Raw genomic sequence first — 16,685 nt, forward strand, 5'->3', positions numbered from 1 at the left:
ATAAGAGAAGCCCTTTAAATGTGTAATTATTGTTGATTTTTCACAATCATGTGAACCATTGCTCACACCTCCCGTTATTCTCAAACCCTCTCTGGCGATGATTGCAAGCCCCCCTCCCCGCTTGTTCTTTCTATCAGCTCTAATCATGCTGTAGTGAGTAGGAAGCCCTAACAGCAGATCCGGGTCTGATGCTGCATCTGCCCAAGTCTCAGTTATAAAGGCGATATCTATCTGTTGACTCTCTATCAACTCAGCAAGCACTACACCGTGCTTCACTAGTGAACGTGCGTTAATTAATACTGGTTGGACCCCGGTGTCAGTATCAATAGCCATCTTGGTCTTTTTAACGTGAGAGCTTAGATTCCTCCGTGTCTCATAGCTAAAATGTATTTTACATTTTTCACAAGTCTTAGGCTTTTTCCTTAAATCAAGAGCTGCATGGCAGATAATTTTCGACCTTTGCTTCAGCATGAGCAATTCCTCTCGTGAGTATGTTATCAAGCTCTGTGCTGTTGTTAAAAAAAGACAAGGGGTTATGACACTAGGCGCGGATCCGGCGCGGACGGGCTCAGACGGGCTTGCCTTAGGCACGCAGCGTGCCCGCGACGCTCCCGCTGCGTGCGTCCGCTGCGCGTTCGTACCATCCCCGCCTTTATCCCCCCGGCCAGTGACGACTAGCCCGCTCACCCAACTCCAGCCAAGATGGCGGTGCCGTGACTCGGAGCGGACCCCGGGACTGTAGAACCCCCTCTAAGGTGCAGCTTCAAGTAAGTGCAATTTTAGGCAAGATGATAAAACAATTTAAAAACAGCGAGAGTTAAAATTTATAGCTTCTGGTCTTCCGAATTGGTCTCTCCCGGCTCACGCCTCAGGAGGACTGTAAGGCTGTAGGAAGCCCGCTTGTGACCTCCCCACCTTTATCCCCCTGGTAAAGTGACGACCAGCCCGCTCAGCCAACTCCACCCAAGATGGCGGTGCCGCGACTCGGCGCGGACCCCGGGACTGTAGAACCAACTCTAAGGTACAGCTTCAAGTATGTGCAATTTTAGGCAAGATGATAAAACAATTTAAAAAGAGCGAGAGTTAAAATTTATAGCTTCTGGTCTTCCCAATTGGTCTCTCACGGCTCACGCCTCAGGAGGACTGTAAGGCTGTAGAAAGCCCGCTCATGACCTCCCCACCTTTATCCCCCGGCCAGTGATGACTAGCCCGCTCAACCAACTCCACCCAAGATGGCGGTGCAGCGACTCGGAGTGGACCCCGGGACTGTAGAACCCCCTCTAAGGTGCAGCTTCAAGTAAGTGCAATTTTATGCAAGATGATAAAACAATTTAAAAACAACGAGAGTTAAAATTTATAGCTTCTGGTCTTCCGAATTGGTCTCTCCCGGCTCACGCCTCAAGAGGACTGTAAGGCTGTAGGTGGGAGACAGGTCCCTCTCTGTGGGGTCGGTATATGCTCCAACAGTGGCGAAACACTCCTTTCTCCAACTAAACTGACTCCTGGTGGAGATCGGGGCATCACAGTACCCCATGGGGGGCCGAAATCTCACCCCAGATGCAGTGCTCAACAGGATTGGCCGTCTTGATGAAGGCAAAAATGCAGACATTTCTCTGCTAGGTGATGTTGTCTCGGACAAAAGCTTGGTGGCACACTGGTGTGTCAGCCACCTGTCGGAAAAAGAATACACCTTCCTCTCGCAGGTTTACAGCACACAGTCCAGATTAGACTACTACTCATCTCCCAGGGTTCAGTAGACCTGGTCAGAAAATCCCAGATCCTGGAAGCTGCACTGTCCCATTCCACTGTCCTATTGTCCCTCAACATGGGCTTGGCCTCCCCAGGCCGCAAACCTTGGCACCTGAATGTGCAGCGGTATCGCACCCCGAAGGGCAAGTCCCAACTGGATACCCACGTCTCAAATTATGTGTCAGACAACAAAGGCTCAGTGGACTCACATAGAGTCCAGTGGGCAGCAGCGAAGGCAACAATTAGAGGCCAACTCAAGAGAGATGTTGCAGTTGCAAACAAGCAAGCGACTCTTTGCCAGACCAAGCTGGAAGGTCAAATAGCATCCCTCATCCGCCTCTACTCCTCCCACCCCACACTTCCCAACCGTGGTCGCTTAGAGCAGACCTTAATGGCTCTCAACGGCCTCTACACCTCAGAAGTGGATTATGCCTTGCAGCACCCAAAGGGATGCCACTACAAACAAGGGAAGGATGCGGGGTACCTGATGGTGTACCAACTATGGCAATGGGAGGCTGCTATGGCTATCCCCGCCATATGCTCAGAGAGGGGAGGGATTCTTTCCCACCCACAGGACATCGTCAACAAATCTGCAACATTCTATAAGACATTATACACCCCGGAGCCCTCAGCCAGTGCAAAATGGGTGGTGTCCTTTTTGGAGGGGGTGGACATCAGACGTCTGTAATACAAGGGCATGGAACAACTGGATGGGGAGATCAGCAAAGCGAAATTGCATTGGCCATCTCCAAAATGCCCTATCTCAATGGCACAGGGTAAGATGGTTTCCCTGCTGAGTTTTATAGGTGATTAGGGCGGAGGTGAACGACTCCATGCATGCCGCCTTCCAGGAGGCAGAACAGAAGGCCTCTTTTATTTTCATATAGCGCAAACTTGACCCGGTACAGGGTATCAGAGCACTTTACATCGCACCAGTTGCGTTACATGAGGACACATTCATTTTGTTAGGCTCGGGGAGATTAAGTGAATTGCCCAGAATCACATGATGCTCAGCGTTATTGCCAAGACAAGAACCCAGTTCCCCAGATTTGAGGTCAACTGCCTGTGACGAGGACAGTCGAACAGATGAAGAGACAGGCATACCTGGTGTCGAGAAGCACATGAACAACCCTCTCTCCCCTCTCTCTTCCCAGCAACCGGAAGCCTGGCAGATCACAGACCCGCACTTCGGTTACGAGGAAGAAGAAACGGGCTCGTGTTTCTTTAACTGGGCTGAGTTATCCCCTAGCCCCGCATCCTCTGGTGACGCAGGCAAACCAGGAACCTCAAATCCAGGAGACGGAGAGAGCACGGTGTGTTATATCACCGGATGAGAAGTGACAGCGATGGAGGGGAGAAGCGGAAAGGAGAGAGACGAGGAGACAACCGAGAGAAGCCCGATGGGAGGCCGACACCGCGACGTGCAGAAGCCAGGAGGCCAATGACATGGCGACTCGCCCAGCCACGCTTTAGGAGAAGCGTGGCTCTCACAGGTACGGAGTCGTATCTCGGGTTGGGCGGGAAGGAAGGGCTTTGGTAAAATATAATTGCCTTGCTCCGTCTAATCCCCGCAACCTTATCCTGAGCACCCGTCACGTAGTAATCAGGAAACTCCACCTTGTATTCCTCACTCCCTACCCTCACTGATTAAGTGATTGGGACACCCGACTGAAACAAGTCTTCATTTTTTGTTGTTGTTCAGCTCCTCCACAACTGGCGACGATGTCACGCTGGAGTGGACCAAAAGAGAAAGCTTTCCCCGAGGTCACCTATCCCCAGAGAAAGAGTCCGACACGACGTTGCCATACTACAGACCGAAAATAAGCAACAAAAGAACCTTAAGACCAATAAAACCTACCTTAACCCCAGCAAAAGTCCCTGTGTTTTCATCGGATCACTGAAATAATATCGAGGGACAGAATATCGACCAACAAAAATATCGTTGAGAAAATATCGAGAGACAAAATATCGAGTTTCTATCTACAAACAGGTAAGTACAAAAATATCGAGTTAAAAATATCGTTTACAAAAATATAGTTGTAAAAAATATCGACTTTAATAAAAACAATGTTTAATTACATTAATATAAAAAATTAATTACTAAAATATACTTAACAATACTTAAAATAACTTTTAATAATTAAATAATTAATGAAAGTAAAAAAATAATATTTTTTTAATCATATTTCTTCAAACATATATATATATAGTAACAACATTTAATTAAATAATAGCCAATATTATTAACGTACAAATACAAAAGAGTAAAAATTACTATTCCCACTCCAGTGGGTGCAACAGTAGGGAAAGCATTGGATAGCGTAGGGGTTAAAATTACTATTTCCGCTCCAAAGAGTGCAACAGTGGATATATGACGTTACAACGCAACTTTTACAACGCACTATCATTACAACGTAAGTATTGGTAAGTATATAATAATTTTTATAATTTAAATTATTTAAAATGAATTTAATATAATTTAATTTAATTTCATTTCATTAAATTAAATTAATGTAAATTTAATTTTACTTTATTTTTACACTGTACCCCTGTACCCCAAAAACCCAAAACTGACCCTGAACCCTAAAAAAAAACCTTTACCCAAAAACCCAAAACTGACCCTGAACCCTAAAAATACCCCTTTACCCAAAAACTAAAAACTGACCCTGAACCCTAAAAATACCCCTTTACCCAAAAACTAAAAACTGACCCTGAACCCTAAAAATACCCCTTTACCCAAAAACTAAAAACTGACCCTGAACCCTAAAAATACCCCTTTACCCAAAAACTAAAAACTGACCCTGAACCCAAAAAATACCCCTTTACCCAAAAACTAAAAACTGACCCTGAACCCTAAAAATACCCCTTTACCCAAAAACTAAAAACGGACCCTGAACCCAAAAAATACCCCTTTACCCAAAAACTAAAAACTGACCCTGAACCCTAAGAATACCCCTTTACCCAAAAACCAAAAACTGACCCTGAACCCTAAAAATACCCCTTTAATTTAACATAATTAGCAATTAATCAATTAAATTAAATTAATTACCAATTACATTTTAATTAATTAACAAATATTTTTTAATTAACAATTAATTAAATATTACTACCAATTATTAAATTTACATATTTAATTAATTATAATTAAATTACTTCCCACCCTATACCCCTATAAACCCACAACCCGCTACAGGAAATACATTATTTAAATTTACACAATTAGCAATTGATCAATTAAATTAAATGAATTACCAATTAAATTTTAAATAATTAACAAATATTATTTAATTACCAATTAATTAAATATTACTACCAATTAATACATTTACATATTTAATTAATTATAATTAAATTACTTCCCACCCTATTCCCCTATAAACCCACAACCCGCTACAGGAAATAAATTATTTTAATTTACATAATTAGCAATTAATCAATTAAATTAAATTAATTACCAATTACATTTTAAATAATTAACAAATATTATTTAATTACCAATTAATTAATTATTACTACCAATTAAGAAATTTACATATTTAATTAATTATAATTAAATTACTTCCCACCCTAATCCCCTATAAACCCACAACCCGCTACAGAATAAAATTACACAATAATTAAAAAAAAATCATTAATTAAAAATAATTATAACATAAAATGACACTTTTCACACATATTATAACATAAAAACACTATAAATAATTAAATATTATTTAAAAAACGATATTTTCACTTTCTATATTATTTACAGTCGATATTACTTCACTTACCTTAAAAACGATATTTTGGCTGTCGATATTCTGTCCTGTCGATATTTTGTCCAAACGATATTTAAAACTCGATATTCTGTCCAAACGATATTTTGGAGTCGATATTATGTCTGTGCACCGTTTTCATCCTCCCCGCCAAACCGCCCTAGCCCAACTCCAACAAGGCTGTGATCATGGTCCTTCCCAAAACACGGAGAGACCCTTGACTTTGCTACTGCTACAGGCCCACCTTGCCAGTATCTTAGCGGCATGCCTCAGCAAGGACATCCCCTCTTTGATACACCACTTGCAGGTAGGCCACTTTCCAGGCTGCACGTGTAGGAATCATCTCAGCTCCCTCGCCCATACCTTGTGAGTGTCCAAAAACATGCTGGAAGACACGGTGGGCCACTCCCTAGATGCTGAAAAGCATTTTACCGAAATGAATGGGGGTACCTCTTCGCAACCATAAGAAGGTTCGACCTGGGGGATCAATTTATATCCAAAGTGCAGCTACTGTATGACTGCCTGATAGCCCAGGTCAACGGTGGGCATTTCCTTTCTGATCTTTACACCACTCATTCCACATTGCAGGCATCTCCCAAATTGTTAGGCTATCCAAAGTCTTCCTATACACAGACAATAACCTGCTCACCCTTACAGACCTATGCCTTTCTTTACCAGCCCTACTAGACACCACTGATGGCTTCACAGCCCTGTATGGTTATAAAGAAAACTGCAACAAGAGCAAGGCACTGCCACTCTAAACTGACACCACGAAAGTGGCTATTCATGGATTTCCTTTTCGCTGGAAGACCTCCCACCTCAAATATCTGGGGATATTGGTCAATAGAGGTCTGGACAGGATGGTACTGGACACCTTAGACACCCTGGTAACCAGATGCAACAAGACCCTCGAGTAATGGTCCCTCGTTGAGTTCTCAATGTGGGACAGGATTCAGCTGGTACAGATAGTCACAATGCAGCGCTTCTCTTACACGCTGGGCATGCACCCAGTGACCGTGGCTCTGGCCACTTTACACCTTATAGATTCCAAGATCCGGTTCCTTGTGTGGGGCTCTTTACGGCTCAGTTGGGCTGCAGCCAAGCTTATGTCAAGGAGCTCATGTGGGGGCCTGGGCCTCCCGTGTGTATAGCACTATGCTCTAGCCCTTCATCTCTCACAACTTGCATATCTGCTTCCTGGTTCCCCGGATCCGCCACAATGGGTCCACACAGAAAGCCTGCTATGCGCTGGCCTGGGACTCTGCATCTTTTATGGGGGTCATTCCCTCCAGCCGTGCCCCCCATGCTACAGGTCACTCAAAAGGCCTGGCAACGTGCCCACCACATGGCAACTGTGGAGAGAGTTTGTGGCATTTGAAAAGAAAAAATATAATTGCCCCAACTATTTTTGTGGAACTCCCATCAGGTAGACTGATGCACACCAGCAGTGTTTTAAGGCATTTCAATCTCAAGTTGGGTATTCACACACCTCTAGAAGGAATAGTGGCACTCTTCAAACAAAGTTTGAAATATTTCAACACTGTTTACAAGCACTCCTACACAGGAGCATTGTGCAAACCAGAAAATTATCTCAATACTCACCCAAGAGACTGCGATGCACTCCAATACTGGTTAATGGTACATCCAATGTAAGAGTTGCACACAGATGTAATGTTTAGTAGCACAACACCAGTGAAGAATTATGCAGCAAGCACATGCTCATAAAATGACAGTTGTCCATTAGGAATTCATGCAGTCCCTATTACTATTTCATTATGGGTTTTTACTATCTGTCAAAGAATTGCAGTGTCAACACTTAATTAATGCAAAACAATAGTTTATTGTAAGAATACACTGTTAAAAGAAATGCTAAATGTAACCATTTTCTGCCTCAGTACATAAAATTGTTGTAATACATTCATGATCTGGCCTTAGTGATGGTTGACGGTCAATCTGAAATAAATGCTGGCTATGACATTGCAGTCTTTCAGACAATGTAAAAGAGTGAGTATTAGACCTGTCAGCCTTATGGTGGGGTCCCCCCAAAACCTTTTGCCTTCCTCCCCTTATTTTTACTGATCTTGTATTGCTGGCCTTAGAACTTCGGGCACTTTACCACCTCCAGCTAGTGCTAAAGTGACTGAGTAATGCATCCTTGACACTGTACTACAGTTTGCAAGCCCTCTTTGATTGGATCCTTGGCGACACCGCAGTCACTCCCACCGTGGCATCTCTGAGCCGACGCATTGCTTTGACTGCACAATGCATCTTTGTAGATCCTTGCAATGCTCCACAAACCAGGATAAAAGGTAGTCTGGTCAGCAGGTTTTAGGAGCCCGTCTAGCCTGCTCACACTCCAACGTGGTTGGCATGAACTTGTGACTTTGTACAGGTCCATTGCGACCAGATGTCCACAGTTGGAGTGTTATTCTTTTTGGTGCTATTTTCACTGAAATCCTTAAAATGTAATATCTCCAGTTCTACTGATTGGATTGTTGTCATTTTTGTCTTGTTTTATTTATTTTAAAACGACTCTCTTTTCTATTCTGGTGTGTGATCCTTTTGTGGTGTGTTTTAACTGTGTTTTCACTGTGTTACTATTTGAAGTGTTGCACAAATACTTTGCACATAGCCTCTAATTTAAGCCTGATGGCTTTGTACAAAGCTAGCAGGGGGTTGAGCACAGGTTAATTTAGGGTTGGCTTGTGCTTCACCTTGGCAAGGATTGTGGTTGCTGTTTGACCAGGTGTCACACCCCAGTCAACCATCAACCCAATTTTTCACAGTGCCCAAACAATTTTTCATGAGGTTGGTAGTATGGAAAGTTTTGAGGTGTCTATCCACCATTTCCAAAATATTTGCATTGCTCGGTCCGAAAAACAGGGTTGCTATTGAATCTTTACAAACTCCTTACAACATTTCTGCTTGTCCTATCAGTACAGAGAATGGGAAGTGTAGACAGCCAAAACAGGCTCTGTCAAAGTTTGAAGAATACATCCATGAACTAGACTAATGGATGTTCAATATACCTTACGTTATGCAATATTCTTTAAAGCCGCTGTCCTTAGAAGTGCACACCACATAAATGATGTTCAAAGGGCCATAGACCTATTTGTGCCAGTATCACAGGAGGCTTTGAAGGATTTATGTAGCTTGTACATTGGTAGCAGAATTTCTGCACATCAGAACTATCAGAGTCACTAATATCAACTGTTTAAGTCATAACTCCATAGAATCTAATGACACTTATTGTTGATTGCTAGAAAGGAGCGTCTGAACTTGTAATGAGGTTGTTTTGCGTTCTGTAACCGAAGGAAATTGTTTAATTCTTTAAGAAAATCCGAATACATGTTCCATAGGATTGGTGCCTGAACATCAAAAAGGGCGAACTAATACTTTGCAAGTACTTATAAACTAGACACCCGGCCTTGAAGGACACAATCTTTTGAATTAGAAATATGCGCTTAGCTCGGAGGATACATATTTGAACCTGCACACAGCTCATCAACTTCAAAGATTAGCATGCCAAATATCTTTTAGACATAATATAGCATGTACATTTAATTAAACTACATGTCGAGATAAAATTTCCCAGAATCAAGATGTCAGTTCATCAGTTCTTTGATGCCACTATCCTGCCCATATTTTTCAAAGTATGCATTTGTTTTCTTTTTTCAATACTCTTTAACTATGGGGCCAAGAAGAATCTGCATTCTCAACCAGAGCGGTCATTAAAATCACAAAGACATTCTTAAATTCTAGGTTGTAAATGGATCAAGAAATGAATAAACCACTCCGTAGTTTTTGTATTTTGCTCCTGAAATTTCATATAAGTTACAGAAAATGATGATCACGAAAGGTACTTACAATGTTTTTAGCCAGAAGCCAGAATCACGTTTTAAGACAGGGCGTACCTAGTGCAGAAAAGTGACTTGAAATTCTGGCAGGAGACTGATTGGACTGGAAAATCTCTCTCAGCGAGACGTTTTCTGCACATCCGTGTTTCTAGTCACTTGAAACTTCGGGTTATGCAAAAAGCGAACATTTTGTAAATGTTAACTACAAATCCTGGAATTAGGTTAAGTGTCTGTGTATTGCAATTTTTGCATTGGACTACAATTGAGGACATACCACCAATTTACTAGTCCAAAAAGTGTCTTCAAAAGTGTTACATAGTCCAATATCACTTTCACCTCCACCAAAATTTTGCCAATTCTCACCCATCCAATTATTCTGATATAACGTGCAGGCTCCCTCCCACCCCAATATCATCATGTCAATTCTTCCAGCAACAGATGCTTGTAGCACATTTAGCAAACAAGAGTAGCAACCCAAGAAGTCCCCCTTGCAGCCCTCTCAATCCCCTTTGCATGCAGATTCTCCATATTGTTCAGTAGGTTCAATATTTCTGCCTCACATTCAGATTTGAGAAAAGGGCAGACAAGTCATATATCAACATTCTTGCAATAAAGTCCCTATCTACAATGGAAGTGGAAAAGGCAGGCATCTCTGCCCAATCTGAAGTTGTCACATCATCACTCTAACCCAGCCCCCAATGCTACTGCACAGCATTCTGGGACATTTAAACAAGTGGTATATAAAAAAGACCTTCCCAAACTGAGAAAGTTGCCTGACCCCTTTCCACCACATTTTCAAAGGGGAGCCCATCCTGTGTTTGGCTCAAGACATCTGCTCTTTCTCATTTGTTTCTGTAAACTTGGAATTGTCTAGGCCAGGAGCAGTGAGAACAGTAAATTAACACATTCAGATCTTCTCTGCACACTTTACTATCCGAGGAACTGGGTCAATCGTTAATGGTTTTCTTGTGTGACAAGGCATGTATTAATCATGCTGCCAGCAGAGCAATTCATTTGGCTGAGTAAGGTAGAAAAGAAGGCATGGAATCTAATTGTGGATGAGCCAGGGAAATAAGACAACAAATAAAGAGTCATAAGGAGTGTAGTTATAACAACAGTGGCTGTGAATCTACACTCTGGATAATAATAATCCACATTTGGATGCATGTTACCCTAAAACTGTAGGCCCAAGTGGGATGAACCTACACTTTCAGTTAAGCACCATAGACTTTAAGTGAGCACCACTGATCTACATTATGAATGCCCACTCACATTATACGGCCTACCATTGGTCGCACCAATCCTTGAAGAGTCCCTTCTATGACAGACTACCTGTGTACAGATATCAAGCTGAGCAAGATGACAGTTTCACATGTGAAGCACAAACATCTGCACATGTGTGCCCACTTGTTCATTTGTAACCAGTTCAGAGTGTCTTATCCTAACAACGCAGCGGCTGACTTTATCTCAAAAATGGGCACTGGCGTTAAGCATTCTCAGGCCCTTTCGACAGAATTTATTGTAAGTAAGCCTCAGTTTGTGAGACTTGCTCACGGTAAAAGTCCAAAACCCGTGTAGTCACAAGAGAAAAAATCCAGAGGCATTAAATGAGCAGAACCCACTTTGCTACAAATACAACTGAATGTGAATCTGATCTCAGAATAATCTCATGTGTAAACATGTATATCTAACTCTTCCGGTCGGATAAAATCAACGAGATACTAACCACATAAAAGATAAATTGGGAACTTATGGATAAAAGATATTACAAATACATTGTTGATTATTTTACCAGGAGTTGTGATCTCCGTCTGTGACTGCATAAACATGATAATATGTTTCGAACCAGGGATTTAAAAGGAGCCCTTCTTTGGGTTTTTAAAATAAAAAGAAATTATCTTCTAAGTTAACGTTTCAAAAATGGCAATCTACTGCTGCCTCCTACGGTCAGAATTAAAGGTAGCTCAACTCTATAATAAGGATTCATTTAGAGTGTCAATTCATTTGCTCAAATTTACTAGCCAGTAATGGACTAAAAAATCCGTTTTGTCTGGATGTTTTATTACTTTGGCATAGAATACATGCTGATAAATTCATCCGAATGACAAGATAACAAACCCCACATTCAAAAAATCTATACTTGCCACATTTTCTCTTACAATCTACAAGCAAGGAGCTTGACATGTGTGAAATGTAACCCTCTACTCTGTGGTTAATACTGTGGAATTCTCGGAAAACACCATGATAAAGAAAACAGGCATTCTAGAATTCCAGAAAAAACACTGTCAACAGACTCGAGCATATTGACGTATGGAATAGTCATTAAGAAACCTCCTAACATTATAACAAGAAACATCAAGTCTAGACTTGCTGAACGTAAAAATGCATGACATTTGTGTAACAACATTGTAAATATTTATTTACAACTTCCTTTCCATATTTGATTACTCATTCTCAATATTGAAATCAGCAAGTTAAAAAAATCTACATATTAAGGATTCAGTTTTAGTAAGTGTAACTTCTGAATGAACACCATAGTACTGAAATTACTAAATTGCTGGAAAACACACAGGATGCCACCAAAGTTTCTAGTGCAATCAATTTCCACCAAGACACTAAAAGGTTTTTTAAGACTATTCCTGAAAAAAAGTATACTAAAATGATTTCTTTAAACAATATTTTACTCAAACATTTTATTGAAACAGTTAGACATGGTATCCTTGGCGTGGTTCACCCTGGCTTTTTGCTACTGCCTCCTGCATTTTTGATTGTATGCTGACCTCGTTTTTGTTGTTTTTTATTAACTCTGGGCACCAAACCACTGCTGATCAGTGCTAAAGTGCACATGCTCCCTGTGTAAATCATATTTGTGGTTGGTTATACATGATTAGCATATTTGATGTACTAGTAAGTCCCTAGTAAAGTGCACTGTGTGTGCCTAGGACCTGTCTCAAGCCTGTAACTGCAGTGTCTGTGGGTGCAGTTCTAAACTGTCATGGTGACCTGGCAAGGACACCCACTTGCCAGGCCTAAACCTTCCCTTTGTTTAAATGTAAGGCACCCCTCAGGTAGGCCCAAGGTAGCCACATGGGTAGGGTGCAATGTATGAGAAAGGTAGGACATGGACTGGTGTGCTTTACATGTCCTGATAATGAAATACTGCTGATTCGTTTTTCAGTATTGAAAGTACTATCTCTCCCATAGGTTATCAATGAAGCTGCCTTGTAACACCTTACAAGTGTAACTTTCAATTGGGAAGAGATAGCGATTTGGAGTTTGGGTTCCCTGAACTCCAGATTTAAAAACACATCTTTCGTAAAGGTGGTTTTTAAACGGGTGTGTTTGAAAATGCCACTTTTAGAAAATGGGCATCTTCTTGCTTTACGATCCTGTGCCTCCGCCTGCCTGTAGAATCAACGTCTGGTTTAGATTCACAGTTAGGCTGGTTGTGCATTTACTTTAGACAGTCACATAAAGGGAGATGAGCTGTGCCCTGCATATCCTGATTGCCCATCACAAGACTGATGGGACTTCCTGAGCTAGAATGGGGGGAGGAGTTGTGACTAACACATGAATAGGGTTGTGCCTGTTCTCAAACAAAGCTATCTCCATCCACCTGTAGTATGTCTGGATCCCGGTCAGGGCAAGGCAGGATCTGTGTACTACATAGACTATCCTTTGAAGTATGCCTACTTCAAAGGCAGAAAGGGGTATAAGTATTGGACCTGTAACCCCACATTTTCAGGAAACGTCTGGATCAAGCCACAATTCTGCCAAGAACAAGAGCTGGAGAAGCTGGAGGAGGGGAACTGCCACTCTGCGTGTTGCTGCAATGTGCTAGCCCACTGGTTGCTGCTTCTGTCTTGGGCCATGGAAGGACTAGCCTTTATTTTCTTATCCTGCTTGTCAATGTTCTCCAAGGGATTGTGTGTGTTTGCCTCCTGTTGGAAGTCTCATGGCCATCAAAGGCTTCATCTGCAGCTCCCCTGAATTCCTAGGCTGGGAGTTCTAACATGCCTAGGGGTGCCAATCCCAGTTCCGGGCCCTTGGAGGTAGTTTTGCTGCATCAAGTCCTGAAAATGCATGCATTGCCCTTCAGCCTTTTTCCGCCACAACAATGCCCTGCGGTTGAAAAACTAACGCTTAGGTGCGGTGTGGAAGAAGAATCGATGGAGCGCCTGTCATGCAGCTAAGAGATCACCACAGCCCGAGTCCTAAGCACCGTGTACCCGATGTCCGAGACCCCAGCTCCAACGCAGGCCCTGCTGTGCGACTGAAGGAATCAACGCATAACTAGTCTGCGCTGGGAGAAACGACACAGCGCCTGTTCAGCTGTCACTGCATCGACTCGGCATGCCTGGATTTCCCACGCATCACACCTGTCTCCAGCGATGTCACCCTGCAGTGATGAGCCGGGGCTGTATGTCCAGAATATGACGCATCGCTTTCCATCGCAATATGGAATAGACTCAACACTTCTCCTGTCGTGCAGCAGAACTGATGCCTCCATTCCCCTGGGACTCAGGAATCGACGCATTGTTTGTGTTTTCTGATGCTTCTCCTCTGCCGCTTTTTTTTCTTGGATCTTGCCACATCCAAGGTACTTTGTGATAAAATCAACGCATCCACAGAGCTTTAAGGACTAAACTTGATAAACCTTTAAAAAGTGATATCTCTGCTTATGTGTGTTGGGTTTTTGTCATTTTGCTCTTGCCTAGATAAAGATTGGGTGTTTTTCTAAACTGGTGTGGTGTCAATTTCTAGTGTTTTCACTGTGTCACTGAATGCTTTATGTACAAATACTTTGCATCTGAGATAAGCCTGACTGCTCATGCCAGTCTAGCAAGAGGGTGAGCAGGGGTTATTTTGTGTGTGTAACTCTCTTATCCTGACTAAAATAAGGGTCCCTACTTGGACAGGGTGGACATCACTGCCAACGAGAGACCCCCATTTCTAACAGAAACACATTAAATTAATCTTGGTAGATACTATCGATAATAAATTGTAAGTAAACAATACATCAAAGTTACAAAAGTCTTAATCTAACTCACACAAGCTTGAAATGATCAATTTTCTTTCATAACATAATCAAAAAAGGCTGCTATATATGGATATTTGTAAAAACATGTGTTTACCTCTAATGTGAGCACTGCATTGACTCCAACATCCATCAATTGTTTTTAAAGGTGGTGAATGCCTGCAAGTCATCAGAAGATTTGCATTACTATTTTCAATATCACCCATACTTCAGCAATGATTATCAACAGAAATACATTAGACTAAAAAAATCTACATATATGGGTACATATTTTGACTAGCCCATGATTCCTGATGGGGCAGTAGCCATGTTTTGCCTTCCACCGAAAAGTATAAGATCTGCAGCATCAACACAAACAAGCCATTTTTTTCTCTAAAGATTCCACTAGTTGAAAGCTGAAAAAAACTGTGAGGGAGAATGAGGAATTACTGGGGAAATTGGACCTGAAGTTACAAATCCACCTAATAATTCCTCAGATGATTCTCAGACTTCAACCCGCAGTCCCCAGAGGTGTGGAGTTGATACTTTCTGCACAGGGGCGCTCGTCATAAGGCCTCCTGAAGAAGACCACAATAAAAACTGATTCTGTATGATACAGAGTTTTGGTTCAATGGCTGAAAATCTTTCAATTTCTCGAGTCAGGAGGAAATTCATAAAGTGGTAACTCATCAAATACACCCAAAACAGGTAATTGTACAATAGTCAGCACTGAGAAGATATTTGGTAACATGGCTAACTAAATCTAGATTTTTTTAGCCTGACAAACACAACAATTTCAAAGAGACGTGATGGGATTCAACAAATGGAAGGAAATATCTATTTATAGGCATGTCATATAAAAAATATAAAACCAATAATAATCTCATAAAATTATAGCATTGGGATTCCAGCAAGGCACATCCCATTTAAACTATCCATAATGAGTCACATTATGCTGGGGGAATCACATACTTTCAAAGCACTGGAGGGTTCTGAAAAGGACTGTGGGGCAGTTCAGTTTGTAATGTGTGTACCAAGTTGGGCTTCAGGTGCCAAACGTTTCGATTTGCATTATTAAATTCTATATTTTGACTACCACAATCCAGATTTATAGATTTTTTTATGAATGGAATTGCTAATGTTAAATTGTACATGTACCTAATGAATGTTTCTGCATGAGTGAACCCCATCAGAAGAGGAGGCAGGGAAGAGAGAGTCTTATGAATGAGGAAGTGTTGGTCAAACAAGGTCCTGGCAACACCTGCACAGTTGAATCTTTGGGGTATTCACAAGAGATATTCATTGTGTATCCCACTCTAGAAGAACACATACCCTCCACCCCTTTTGCAAATTGTAAGAGTAAATGATTTTTCATAATGTGAAAGGGAAAAGAATGCTTAATGGGGGATCAAAGGAAAGAACGTTTTTAGGTCTCGGGCCTAGCCTACACTGCGTAAGCAGTGTGGGCGTAGCCCAGAGTCCTTTTCTCAGGGCTTTTGAAAATGGACCTTGGATTCCACAACGCTCGTGCTTGTGGATTCCCAAGGTCCATTCTCATTGGCCTTTGCGTGTGTTTAGTTTTAAAACAGAACACGCAATAGGCCATGGGCGGACGCGTAGCTCCGCCCATGGCCTATTGCTGTCTGTTACGCGCACTCAAGGCCATATATCTTGAATTATCGCGGCAGTGACGGCCGTGGTAATTCAAGACATATGCTCGCAGTGGCGAGCGCCACTCACAAGTTTTTTTTTTAACAAGAGAATCGCGAAAGCGATCGCTTGTTATTAAATGTTCGAAACAACGTGGTATGAGTCTGCATTTCCCTTTTCGGCATCTGTGTTTAAGTGGAAACTTCTAACGTCGTACCGCGAGTGATGCTCGTGTCGAGTAAAACATCAGCCTTCCCTGGCAGAGCAAACCTGGCACAGCTCGGGGAACCTGCTCTCCGGCAGGCCGTCTCTACATGCTGTTCCTAACAGTGCTTTTCGGGCGCCATGATGTGTTTGGGGAGGGGGCTGCGAGAGGGGGGAATATGCTATCCAGACTGTTTTTTTAAAGGTACTAAAGTTCTGCAGGGCGAGGGGCCTCAGGAAGTGGGAGTGTGCTAGCTTTCGGAGCAGTGTTGGTTGGGAGGGGTCCGGGGGTGCGTTGATTAAAATAATAAACAAGTGCTGGTGAGGGAGGGAGATGGGTGCGTGTGGGGATGTCAGTGCGGTGACATGACGCTGGGCATGTTTCAGGGCTTAGGGACGAGTTAAGGCTGTGATGCAAGCAGGGGCTTGGACTCCCTACCTCCTGGTTGTAAG

General features: G+C 42.3%; 1 long non-coding RNA gene across 1 annotated transcript in view; it reads right to left on the reverse strand.

Annotated features, from left to right (window-relative positions):
* LOC144785340 (uncharacterized) overlaps window positions 1-16,685 on the reverse strand; it is a 4,610,862-nt gene that overhangs the window by 860,887 nt on the left and 3,733,290 nt on the right. The window contains exon 12 of the long non-coding RNA XR_013601832.1: window positions 14,497-14,558. This is a non-coding gene — a long non-coding RNA (uncharacterized LOC144785340). The remainder of the gene's footprint in view (window positions 1-14,496; window positions 14,559-16,685) is intronic.

The sequence above is a fragment of the Lissotriton helveticus genome, chromosome 10, assembly GCF_964261635.1.
Source record: "Lissotriton helveticus chromosome 10, aLisHel1.1, whole genome shotgun sequence".
Lineage (NCBI taxonomy): Eukaryota > Metazoa > Chordata > Amphibia > Caudata > Salamandridae > Lissotriton > Lissotriton helveticus.